The 13292-nt window shown below is 33.9% G+C and overlaps 1 pseudogene across 1 annotated transcript; it reads left to right on the top strand.

The window, feature by feature from the left end:
* The first annotated feature begins 1210 nt into the window (after positions 1–1210).
* On the top strand, positions 1211–1907 carry LOC308635008 (lys-63-specific deubiquitinase BRCC36-like; annotated as a pseudogene). Its single transcript has 2 exons — positions 1211–1302; positions 1374–1907. The product of its transcript is annotated as a lys-63-specific deubiquitinase BRCC36-like (transcript).
* The last annotated feature ends 11385 nt before the right edge of the window (positions 1908–13292 follow it).

Genomic DNA, 13292 nt, shown 5'->3' with positions numbered 1-13292 from the left:
CGGGCTTGGCTGTTGGGATACCACCATGTAGCAGCCACTTATCTCTTGCTTACCAGTTAATCCCTTCTCTGCGGCACCACGCCTTCTGTAGCCGCGGGGCAGGCCACGCGAATCAGACAGCCTGGATCTCCAGGGTCACACTGTTGGCTTTTGGGATCCCTGGCACTCTATGGTTTTGATTTTTTCTGCTTGCCCCTCCCCCAGCGCTGGCTAGACAGGTTTTGTTTTGGCTGCTGATGGGAGGGGGGGTTGAAGGTCAGGTGCCTCTAGTTCTTGTTTATTTATTTTCAATTTTTGCAATGATTGGGATCAAACCGAGGGTGTCACAGATGCTAGATAAAGCACTTTACCACTGAGCTAAACTATGACATCCCAGCCTTGCAGCCTTGTGTGTGTGTGTGTGTGTGTGTGTATGTGTGTGTATGTGAAAATTTCAAATATTGATTTGATGATTTTCCTTTTTAGTATGTCAGTTTCACTAAGCAATGCCATTATATATTTCTTCTGTATTATTATTTCAACCCACCACATTTTGTGTTAAAATATCCTAATTCAAATTGAAATTTTACTCATTAGCTTTAATTCAATTAAAAATTTAACGTGAAATTTGAGTCATTGCTATTTTTCTAATGATTTTGTTATTTGTACTAAGTCTTAATTAATAGATTATGCCATTACCAATAAATAAATTTTATTTAGTTCTTTTGCTTGCAACATTTAGTAGTGACCCTTAGTTTCACAGTAGAGCAAGATGGGGGGAAACCATTTAAACTTAAAACAACTAAAATTGTTTGTGACTTCAAAATAACAAGATGAGTGAAAATACATAAAATTTTCCATAATAAAAACAAATAGGAATATGTGGTTATTTTGCTGTTTATAGGGAAGCTAACTTGGCAAGCCTTTGGAAGATAATTTGGTTGTATCTATTTTTATTTAGAATAAAAATAAACAATATGATCTAACAATTTGATTTCTAAGAGTCTTTCTGTGGATATAATACAGAAGTAGGTAAAAACATACATGCAGTATTATCCTTAGTAGCCCATATAGTACAAGTGCAGAAACAACTTCAGTGTCTATCAAGCTAAAAAAAATTGAATAAATTGGGTACTCCCAATTTAGTGCCAGAGGCGGAGAAGCTGTGTCCAGTGCCTGGGTAGTGAGGCCACCGTGGGCACCAGGCAGAGGTGAACAGGGTCGGATCAAGATGGCGGTGCAGGCAGTTCATCTCAAGTCTAATGCTTTCCTAGTTTGTCTCAACCACAGTCTGAGCACAGAAAAGGAAGAGGTAATGGGGCTGTGAATAGGAGAATTGAATGCTGACACAGGGAGTGACTCGAAACTTGCATATACCAGAACTGAAATGCCAGAGTTGCTGAAAAGGTTGGCACTTTCAGAATTGTTCATATTCATCCTGTCATTATCTTGCCATGTTAAGAGGAGGGACCGAATAGAAATTTCTTCAGAGCAGCTATCTGTAGCATCAACAGAGGCAGAGAGGTTGGCTGAATTAACAAGTCTCCAGGAGAGTTGTGAGCTGGTATCAATCACATCCTCATATAACAGTTTGGCCTTCACATGGTGATGTTGGCACATAGGCCAGGAACAAGATCATGGACCAAGGTTTTGTAGGACTTATTTTTTCCTCTTTCATAGAGGATAAAAGCACAAAGACTGGTCGGGTACTTTACACTTGCTTCCAATCCATGCAGGCCCCAAAGCCCTCAGAGTATGAGAGAATTGAAATTCCAATCCATATTGTATCTCATGTCACCATGGGAACAGTATGCCTTGAATCAGTGGTGGAGCTGCCCAAGATCCTATGCAAAGAGGAGCAGGAAGCATATAGAAGGATTCACAGCCTTACACATCTGGACTCAGTAACCATGATCCATAATGGTTGAGTGTTTACCAACAATCTGTTCAGTTAGATGTCAGCAGTCAGTGGCCTCTCCTAAAGTGGTTGGAAGACAGATTGGAGCAAAACCAACAGCATTTTCAAGAAAAAAAAAAAGGAACTTATTAAAGAAGTTTTTTTTTTTCCCTAGAATAAAGAAAGAGACAAAATGGGGATGGAAATATCCAGTGTAAAATTAATTCAGCTAACTCAATTTTGAATGAAGAAAAAGTTGGAGGACTCACATTACTTGACTTGGACCTACTATAAAGATATAGTAAGCAAGATGTTAAAGTATTGGCAGAGGCATAGACACAGAGAACAATGGAACAGAAGAGAACCCAGAAATTGAACCATATAAATATGCCAAACTAATTTGACAAAAATAACAAAGACAACTCAATGAAGAAATCAGTGTAACAACGAAATACACAATTCTTTCTTTTCTTTTTTCTTTCTTTCTTTCTTTCTTTCTTTCTTTCTTTCTTTCTTTCTTTCTTCTTTCTTTTTCTTCCTTTCTTTCTTCTTTCTTTCTTTCTTCCTTTCTTCTCCTTTTTTTTAAAGAACTTCAACTTAAACCTCACTAAAAGTTTCTATAAAAGTTACCACAAAATGTACCATGGATTTAAATATAAGATGTAAAGCTATAAAACTTGTAGGAAAAAAAACACAGGAGAAAATTTTTCAGGAGACAAGTTCTTCAACTTCACTTCAAAATCACAATCCATAAGAGAAAAAATTTTCTATATTAAGCTTCAATAATATTAAAAATTTTGATTCTGTAAGAAATTTTTAAGAACAAAATACAAGCTACAGATTGAAAGAAATTATTTGCAAACCATATAATATCTAATCAACATGGAGTATTGAGCTCAAAACTCAACAGTAAAAAAACAGTCCAGTTAGAAAATGATAAAAATATATAAATAAACATTTCATTGAAGAGGATATATGGATGGCATATAATCACATGAAGATGTTGAATCTCATAGTCATCAGTGAATGGAAATTAAAACCACGATGATATATGACTTACCCTCTTTTTAGAAGGCTGAAGGAGAAGATGGTGTTGAGGATACAAATTATACTTCTCATATATTCATGATAGGAATGTAAAATGGTACAGCCACTCTGGAAAATATATTAGAAATTTCTTAAGACATTTATTACCTTACAAACTAGAAATTGCCTTCCTGGACATCAATCCTTGAGATATGAACACCTGTGCTGGCACAAAAACTCATACATCAAATTTCATAGCAGCTGTATTAATAATAGCCCTAAACTGGAAATAACTCTGATGTCCTGCAATGCATAAGTGGTTAAACAAATTGTCCATTAGCATGGAATACTACTTTGTAATGAAAAGAAGAATAACTTAAATGGACCTCAGGTGTATGGTGTGGTGAATGACAAAAAAAAAAAAAAATGAAGGGCTGGGGATATAGCTCAGTTGGTAGAGTGCTTGCCTTGCATGATGGACAAGGCCCTGGGTTCAATCCCCAGCACCAAAGGAAAAAAAAAATCTCAAAAGTTCACATACTGTATAATTGTATTCATATAACATTCTTGAAATGACAAAATTATAGAATGAATGAATTAATGGTTGCCAGGCACTAGGTGTGGTGTGGCATATGTATGACTGTACATGGGTTGTAGGGACAGATGAGGCAAGTCACCGAAGATAGCAGGAAACAGTTTTATTTGCCTGCAGCCTAGGTTCAGAGGAGGGCACAGATAGTTTCAGAATTTTATACCCAGTATGTAAGCGGAAGGGCTCCGAAATTCCCAACCTGCAGAAGTTCACATAAAGCTTTTTTCTTCCACTGTTCTGCGTAAGTTAACCCTTCAAGGACAGCACCTGAGAAGGGGAGAGTTTCTTCTCCCCTTTCTTTTCTCCCCTTGAAACTGTTACCATGGAGTCCAATTGGTAACTTATTTTAGATATGTAGACATCCCTGGGAAGCTCCAGCTCAAGGCCAGAGACCTTGTTTACACATTTCTACAAACTACTATACTGGATACATGTTTGTGAAAACAAAGTAAGGGGGTGTCCAGCACCTGGAGTGCTGATTTCTCCCGGCCAGGGGCCAAGTAAAATAGACAACATGAAAATTGGAAGTTTATCTACATTGAACTCTTTTGTAGAGACTCTTTTACTGACAGTCCTAAAATCAGCCTGGTGAAGATTTCTGGAGAATCCCAGTTAAGACTTATCTTAAGACTACACATGGATGGCACAAAGCATTCCTGGGTGCTGATCGAATAGTTTTGTATCTTGATTGTGTTATTGTGTACATAAATCCGTACCTGTGCTAAAATTATATAGACCTATATACACATGAATGCATGTAAAATCTGGTGACACTTAAGAAATTCTGTAGTCTACTTAGTAGTATTATACTATTGTCACTATTTTGGTTTTGAAGTTGGACTACAATTGTGTAAGACTTTACCATTGGAGGAAACTGAGCAAAGGGTACATGGTACTCTCTCTATTATTTTCACAACTTCCTATAAGTCTATTATTATTATTGCAAAATTAAAAATATGAATTTTAAATAAAAAATTAAAAAAAGTAAATTAGTGAGTTTATTTTCTCTGTAGTATTCAAGGAAAAAAAAGAGAACTTTGGTTGTTCGAAAGTGCTTTTGTAAATATCTGTTTTGGTTCAACACACTGGTTTAGATATTTATGGTGTGAAATGTGATGTTTTGATTAATGTATACCTTATGTTCTGAACTAATCATATTAAGAAAGGGGTGGAAGAGAGGGAGAAGGTTGTCAACTGATACAACAAAACTGATTTTGTTTGTTGAAATTCTTATTTTACCTTGCAATGTTACATTACTCTGGCATGTTGGAATTCATGTGTCCTCTTCGCCAGGGCAGTAACTTTAATTAACTTTAATTAACCTTGCTTAATGCTTAGTAAATACCACTTTGGTATGATATTTTAACAACTGAAACTTGTGTAATACCTAAGTGCAAGGCATTATTCAAAATACTTTGAATCTACTGATTAAGAATCTTTGCAACCCTTTAAGAAAGGTGCCATTATTATCTCCACAAAGAGACTGAAGAATGGGGATTTTAACTTAATTTTCTTTTTAAAAAAATATTTATTTATTTTAGTTGTAGTTGGACACAATATCTTTATTTTATTTGTTTATGTAGTGCTTAGGATCGAACCCATGGCCTCACGTGTGTTAGGTGAGTGCTGTACCCCTAAGTCGCAACTCTAGCCCCTTAACTTAATTTTATATGATTATATAATTAGTCAAGATATTCAAACCCAGGCAGTGTAAATATACAGGCATGCTCTTACCTATTATACTATGTTGCTTCAATAATAATTCCTTATAACACAAACATTATTACCAATTTAGTAGCTAACATTTATGAAAAACTGAGTGAATGCACTAGGAATAAGGGAGTACTGAGATATCATCCTTCTAGATATACTGAAATAGAGCAGAGAGAGCAAAAGTACCAAAACCCACATGATTGGTAGATTCTGCTGTCTCTTGATGAGCATTCCCTAAACACAAATGCTGTATGGAAAAAACATTAGTTCCATTTGAGTGGGATAAATAATAGATTTGGAGTCATTATACAATGGAATTAGATTGTAATCATTCTGTGATATATTCTGATATGTAATAACTATTTCTTGTGATCTATTCTTCTGTGAGTTTACATATTCTTCAATAATGAAAGCAGATAGTTGTATATAAATAAGAACTTTAATTCTGAAACATGGAATTACTGTGCATTAGTATAGAAAATACAGAAAAAGTGAAAACAGGAAGAAGCATGACCTATTTTTATTCACTGTTGTATACCTAGCACATAAAACAGTGTTGAATGATTATAGGAAATAGATGCAATTAAGAACAGATCATTGGAAATGAATTATGTTATAAGAACCATACACTATAGAAAAAAAATCATCCTGTCATGAAAAACATTTTGTAATACTAATTTCAAATGAAAGTTGTCATTTTTATCAATACCACCTTTGACATATAGATTCTAGGTAAGAAATCCCAATTACTATTAAGCTCATTGATCATAAGCATAAAAAATAATTTCACTGAAGGGGAATTATTTAGTATCATTAGAATAGGACACTGAATGTTCATTTATTTTCCAATTAAATTCTATTTCATATTTTTAAGTAGTTTAACAACTATGCTCAGTAATAATTCTGAAAACATTTATTAACCTGTATTCCAAAAATCCCTAGAAGTTTATTGAGAGACTTCTAACATGATATTTTTATCATGGTTAAAATATTTACATTTTCAACTATATAAGTGTTTGATAATAATTCCCTAATGTGGACTTATATTTTACTTCACATGCATAACATATAAGCTTTATATTAAAATAACTCCATCCTAGAACATACTTTGTCTTTATATCTTGGCATAACTGTACTATTAGTAACCTGTGAAAATATTTTCTTATAAGCTAATGAAAAATTTTCACTCTAAAGAACTGTAGTTTATGATGTAACAATTCAAAAATAAATTAGAAATTCATTAAGATGCTTACCTTCACAATTAAGGTTTTCTAGAAGAACAGAACCAGTGAAATATGGACATGTGTTAGTGAGCTGTAAACTGGGATGACCAAAACACCTGACAAGCATAACTTATAGGAGGATAATCTTATTTCGGACTCACAATTTCAGAAGTTCAGTCCATGGTCAGTTGATTCCACTGCTCTGAGTCCAAGTGATGGCAGAAGTGTGCCAGAGAGGAATGCTACTTATCTCCTGACATCTGGGAAGCAGGGTGTCCATGAGCCACCAGGTACAAAATATAAACCCCAAATGCATACCTACAGTGACCTACTTCCTCCAGCCATGTCCTGCCTGACTATAGATATTATCCGGAACAGTAATCTTTTTAAATTAATAATCTATCAAGTGGATTAATCCACAGGTTAGGTTATAGGTCTCATAATCTAATCATGAGTTTTAGGAATATATCTCATATACAAACCATAAAAATATATTCAGTTATAAAAGGGGATTTATTTGATTGGCTTATGTGACTAGAGGTTGGATAGACCCACAATGGCTGAAGAGCCCTGATGGTTGCTCTCACCATGTCATAGCCTCATAGTAAGATCAACGGTGCAGCCCTAGTCCACAGCTGAAACCCTGGAAGCTCCATGCCGAATTGCTAGTGTGACTGCATGTTAAAAGACTGATGCGAATTGATTCCGATATTCATGGGTGAGATCAATGGACTCACTTGTTCAAGAACAATCATACTTTCACTCACCAATAGGATTCCTGCTTCAGATTTTGTTCCCGCTGGGCCCCCAACCCATTTGATGGTGCTGCACATATTAGGTTGCATCTCCTTCCTCAATTTGCTGTCTCTCATGCCAATTAGCTCTGGAAACAAGCTCACAGATCTACTCAAAGGTGTGCTTTACTAAGTTCCTAGGATTCTCTCAATCCAATCCAGTTTACAATCAAGATTAAGCATACAATCTCCTCTCTGGTCTTTCCCCCATTTCTAATGTTCAGACTTGGAATCAGAATTCACAAAACCCATGTATACATTAAATGGGTTTTCAGTTGAATGTGATACTTTTTATAGCAAGAAAAAAAATATAACAAGAAAAAAAAATACCCTGTGGAGTTTGATATAATCTGGAATCTCAGTAAACTTTGAGCTACTTTCCTACCATCCTTGCTCAAATTTTACTTCAGTTCAACCATGCTGGCCCTGTTGCAATCTTTCTTGAACATGACAGGATTGTACCTTATAGATCTATACAATGAACTCACAGAAGCAAAGAATGGAATGGTTGTTGCCAGGAGTTGGGGTTGGGAAGTGGGAAATGGGGAGATGTTCATCAAAGGGCATGGATTTTCAGCGGTAAGATGAGTAAGTTCTAAGGATCTAATATACAGCATGATGATTATGGTTAATAATACTATATTGTATACTCAAAACTTGCTAAGAAAGTAATCTAAAATATTCTCACTACACCCACACACAAAATGGTAACTATTTGAGGTGACAGATGTGTTAATGAACTTGAATGTAGTAATCATTCCACAAGTATATGGATATCAAATCCTCATACTCTACATCTTAAATATGTCCAATTTTTATTTTTCAGTTTTATCTCAAAGATGGGAGTAAAAAGGAGGGAGTTGTGCTTGGAATCTAAATATTGATAAGAATTTGGAAATCTCTATATTTTAAAGTCCAGATACCAGTTTCCTCAATCATGGTAGATTTCCCTCTACTTTATAGCGCAGATACCTGCCTTTTGTATCATTAGGTATTGTTCTTTATTATGTTACCTACATTTCTGAATCTTTCAACATTTTCCTTTGCCCTCTTCTCTGACCTTTAAGAACTGTACTGTACTTGGCGAAAATTTCAGTTCTACTTCCACATCTGACACACTATGTGGGTTCCCATGTACCTGTAGGTAATTTGGCTTGCTTTGGTGCCCTGCTTCTTGCCATTAGTGCATTGCTGGTGTGTTCTTAGGAATACCCTTTGATCCTTAAGATGAGGTGAATGGAAATTCCCCTTTCCTACCTTCACCCTTATCCTGTGCACACAGTGTTAGCTCTGTGAGAAAGAATTGGCAGATGGAGACAGAATTTATTTCTATTTGGGTTCCAATTTGTTATAAAAGTCCATATGCAGCCTTTAGACATTCATTTAAATTATTTGTATATTTTATATCCCAGTCTATGGAAGATTTTTTCTTTCTCCTAGAAATCCTCAATAGGTAGTCACATAACTTATTTCTGGTCTTAATTTATTAATTTAAGGTTGTAAAACCTCTGATAGCTTAAAAAATGTGATTTTATACAGAACAGTCTTTTAACTGGAAGCAAAAATACTCATTGATAAAATTGATAAATATTCTCTTTGTTAACTCTTAGTTAAGTTTTAAAAATGCTATTAGAATTAAATTGAAAATAATTATAATTCTTTATACAAAATAACATTCCATTCTGTGCATATTAATAGCTGAAAATGTAGTAATTGGTGACCAGCTTTTCCTTTCAAAGTGACTTTGTATATTGCAAAATGTGGTCAGTTTAATGTTACCTTTTTCCATATTTAGTCCATTTTATTTTATGACACTCATCTATTTATTAAAGCAGCTATAAAGTGCTAAATAGTAGGTGTGAAATTTACACACTTAATTAATATTGAATCTCTAAATCACCTTATGGACATAGACCAACATTTGCAGAAGTTGCTACCAGGTGGCAATGCCAACTTGAAAATATCCAGAATAGCTAATTATGGCTCTTAAATGTTATGGGGTAGGAAATCATGACTCTGAGACAATATGCACCTTGTTAAAATATAACCAACTATTAGTAAATTGTTTTTATTAAAGGAAGGTAAGCTTGAAATTCCAAAATATACTTAAAACATATGTAAATATTATCGTGGAGCATAATATTATTTAAGGAGATAGAAAAATGCATGTAGATGAAAATTATAAAAATAATGACACAGAGAATCAAAGACAAGTAAATTAAGTATTAGGTTGAATCACAAAAGATAGGAAATGAGTACTACTTTTTTAATGTTATTTTTTGTAACATTATGAGAAATCAAGTTAACTTTGAGCACTCCAGCTTTTCACCTGTGTTCACATGGCTTCCTCTTGTAGTTGAAGTCATAGAACTAACTAATTTTGAATGTACAGTAAATATGAAAATTATTTTAACTCCCAAACATTTTCCATGTTTCCCATAATATGTGATTCTTAAAATTTTCCCTTCAAAATCAATCTTTTCCTTATTCTTCCACTAAGTTCTAGACAACTGGTGTTTGATCATTTACTCTTATTGATTAGAGTATGATGTGAAGAATGTTCAATAGTTCCTCAAAAAAAATTAAGTAAGCTATTTAAATGTTAATTCTGTGACCCCCAAATCTTACCAACCAAGTTCTAACTATCCCCAGGAGATGTGTCTTATGAGTTCTTGAGACATTCATATTCTAATTCTTGTCTTTCCACCCTTGCTGAGACTTCCTGGAGGTGGGGAACATCATCATTCTTACTGACAGTATTATGAGAATGCTAATTATTTCACAATACTGGAATCCCCATGTTCTCCCTAAATTTCAAGTGTGAAATCTATCCTGCAGTTTGTCCACAAGTGGAAAAAAATGTGATTTGCCTATATTCTATTGTACTCTGTTACCTCTGAGACTCAAGGAGATTCCTGAACCTTTGTGTTCCCCACCCAGAGTCCTTCCTCATATACTCCTCCAGCCTCTCTGTAACCTCTTTCCCATGGGTCTCAGGCCTTAGAACATAGTTGGATTACACATATGTTTTTAATCCCCTACATCCACCCTTCATTTGTATACATCAAAAATTTTCACTAAAGTATCCTCTTTTCTTCTTCTACCCCCAAACCAAAAATTTTCTCACAAGTCAGCAGAGATAAGTTGATCTGTTAAGTGCTTTATCTTATCCTCTTAATGGGAAATACTTTGACTAGAAACATTCTTTCAAGAATAACCTAGGTTAATATACCAATATACCTGCCTTAGTTTTTTTTTTTTTTAAATGGATTCTTGGAATTGTTCTTAAAACTGTTTCTTTCAACTAAATAGCAGATCTTTTATTTTGACTTCACACATTCAGAACAGTTTGATACTTTTACATCAATATCTTCCAAATTTTGCCATTCTGCAATAAAGAGGTTTCTGTTTCTAATGTTAAGACATTTTGATGTAAAATGTCTTTAGAGCCAGCAGCTCAATTCTTAAAACTTACAGGACATGTTCCTCTAATCATAATTTCTTTTTCAAGCAATATTATTCTCTAATGAATATAACATATAATAGCATGTGATTAAAAAAAGCAACACGTATAAACAAATTTAAGAAAGTTTTCCACATAAGTGCATCAGGTTGAAATACCTCTTCTTCTTTAAAGGCTTAACATAAAGAGCAAGAGAGACACCTGGAGAGCATAATGGGTTCCTGTTTGTTATCCATAATTTTTAAATAGAACATGCATACACATACCTGAGAATGAATGGAAGTAAGTTCATGGAGAGGATTATCATACTGCTTATTTTTATACTTAAAAAAAAAAAGGACTAAAGCTGCTTTTTATGGTAAGAACTTTGTAAAAGAAATCACTAGTCTTTATTTCCTTTCTTGCCAACCTTAAGTCCTTAATAGCAAACTATACTCTATCAAGTTTTATCATAGTAAAATATGCTTTCTTTCTCTCTCTCTTTCTTCCTTTCTTTCTTTATTCCTCCCAAATTTCAAGACAATAAAATGAGCATAGTGCTATTTAGGCAGTGAAGAAAGAAAAATAATGTTGAACTGCACCCCGAAGACATTTCTTTTGTATTATAATGCTTTTTATCCACAGATGTTAGTTGAAATTGATATAATGGTGTGTCTTGTAAGTCTACCAGAAACAAAACAAAACAAAAAAAAAATTTTAAAAGTAGAATAGATGTAATTGTATGTGATAAATGAGCCTGGTGGAATTTCACTAGAAACCCATAGGGAATAATTATCTATCAGTGGCACCTGCAGAGGAATTATAAACAGCTGCAGAATTTGATTTTTGAACAAGAAAATAGAATAACTTAAGGATTGGTATTAAGAATTGAAAAATTAGGAAACAGAATATAGAATGAGAAGAAGATGATTTAAACATGATTGTAATCCAGAGATGATAAGATGAAATATTGCTAGAGATGAATTTTTGAAATTATTATGGAAAAAGCCAATTAATGTAAAAGAAACATGTCACTGAAATTTCACACCCAAAATGTGACTGTTTAGAATAAATAATTTTGTATTTGTTTCACTCTTGTATGGGCTTTAATGCATAGCAGGTAGTAAGAAGATATGATTTTTCATAAAATATACACATACACACATATCCTCATTATCTGTGGTAGCAAGGTTTTATCAAGTTCACTGGAACAGTGAATATTAAACTCTTGGTCCTACCAGAGCTACTGAGTTAAGTACCTATGAAACTTCTATCATATTTTCATCAACCAACAATACATGATTATTTTATATTAGCTTTTGCTTTACAATTTAATTAATACCATTGTTTCAGAACTGAAAATCTTACCTGAACAAAGCTATAAGATATGCCTATGTTCTCTATAAGGCATACCAAAACCTTCTTGCAATTAATAATACTAGACACCAATTCAGCACTACCCTAGGGGCCATTTTAAATACCAGAATAACTAACAAAATGCACAAAGTTGAAAAAAATATGGCCCTAAATGTACCAAAAGCAACAATTATTTATATTATGAGAACTGAAACAAGAAGGTAGATCATTGACCTTTCGATTTCAGTTGAGAATGTGCTCATTGGACATCTCAAATTTTTATTGCTTATTCTATGATCCCTGCTAAATACCTGTGTTGAAATTCTAACTCCCAAGAGGTTGGTATTAGAAGATGAGACCTTTGGAAAAATAGCACTCATCAATATCAGTGCTTTTATAAAAAAAATCCAAGAAAGAGCCTTTTCCTGTTTTACCATTTAAGAATACAACCAATAGGCTGCATCTGTGAGCCAAGAAGAGAGCCTCCAACAGGTGCCAAATCTGCTTTCACCTTGATATGGGATGTCCCAGCCTTGAGAATGCAAGGAATAAACTTTTGTTGTTTATAAGCTATTTGGTTTGTAGTATTTTGTTAAAGTGGCTCTAATGGACTAAGACAACTTATGTCCTCAAATGGCTATGAAAATACCATGAGCATTGATCTTGGGCTTACAAATAAATTTTAGTGAGTAGGCAAATTTGCAAATATAGAATCTGCAAGTAATGAGCATAGACTGTACATTTTTTCCCCTGAGTGAAAAAAAACACATAGGAGAAAATATAGATGGCGCTTGATGACATAGATGTTTTTATATGTTTACTCATTTCTTTTTATTATTGTTGAAGGCTCTCAAATAAATAATACTCTTCATGTTTGGAAAACAGCCTAAAGAAGATAGATCATCAAATACTTGTTGATAAAGACCATGGTATATGGGATAAAATAAGTTTGCTGACATTTGTTTTATGGGAAAAAAAAACCACCACAACTTCTTGTTTTTGCTTTAGAAACATGAGTCAGCAGTTTTATTGCAAAATTAACAGTACTTGAAAAAAAGGTTTATTATATACATTATACAGAATCAAGAATTTAAACTCCTTTCTCTTGCAATATACGCAAATCAACTAAAAATGGATCAAAGACATAAATGTGACACAGGAAACTAGGAAACTACTATAAGAAAATGCAGAGGAAATGCTTCAGGATATTGGTCTGAGCAAAGGTATTTGGATCTGAGCCCCCAAATACAGTAATAAAAACAAATTGACA

The sequence above is a fragment of the Spermophilus citellus genome (assembly GCF_964194105.1).
Source record: "Spermophilus citellus genome assembly, chromosome: 16".
Taxonomy (NCBI): Eukaryota; Metazoa; Chordata; class Mammalia; order Rodentia; family Sciuridae; genus Spermophilus; species Spermophilus citellus.
This window is presented reverse-complemented; position numbering and strand designations above follow the sequence as displayed.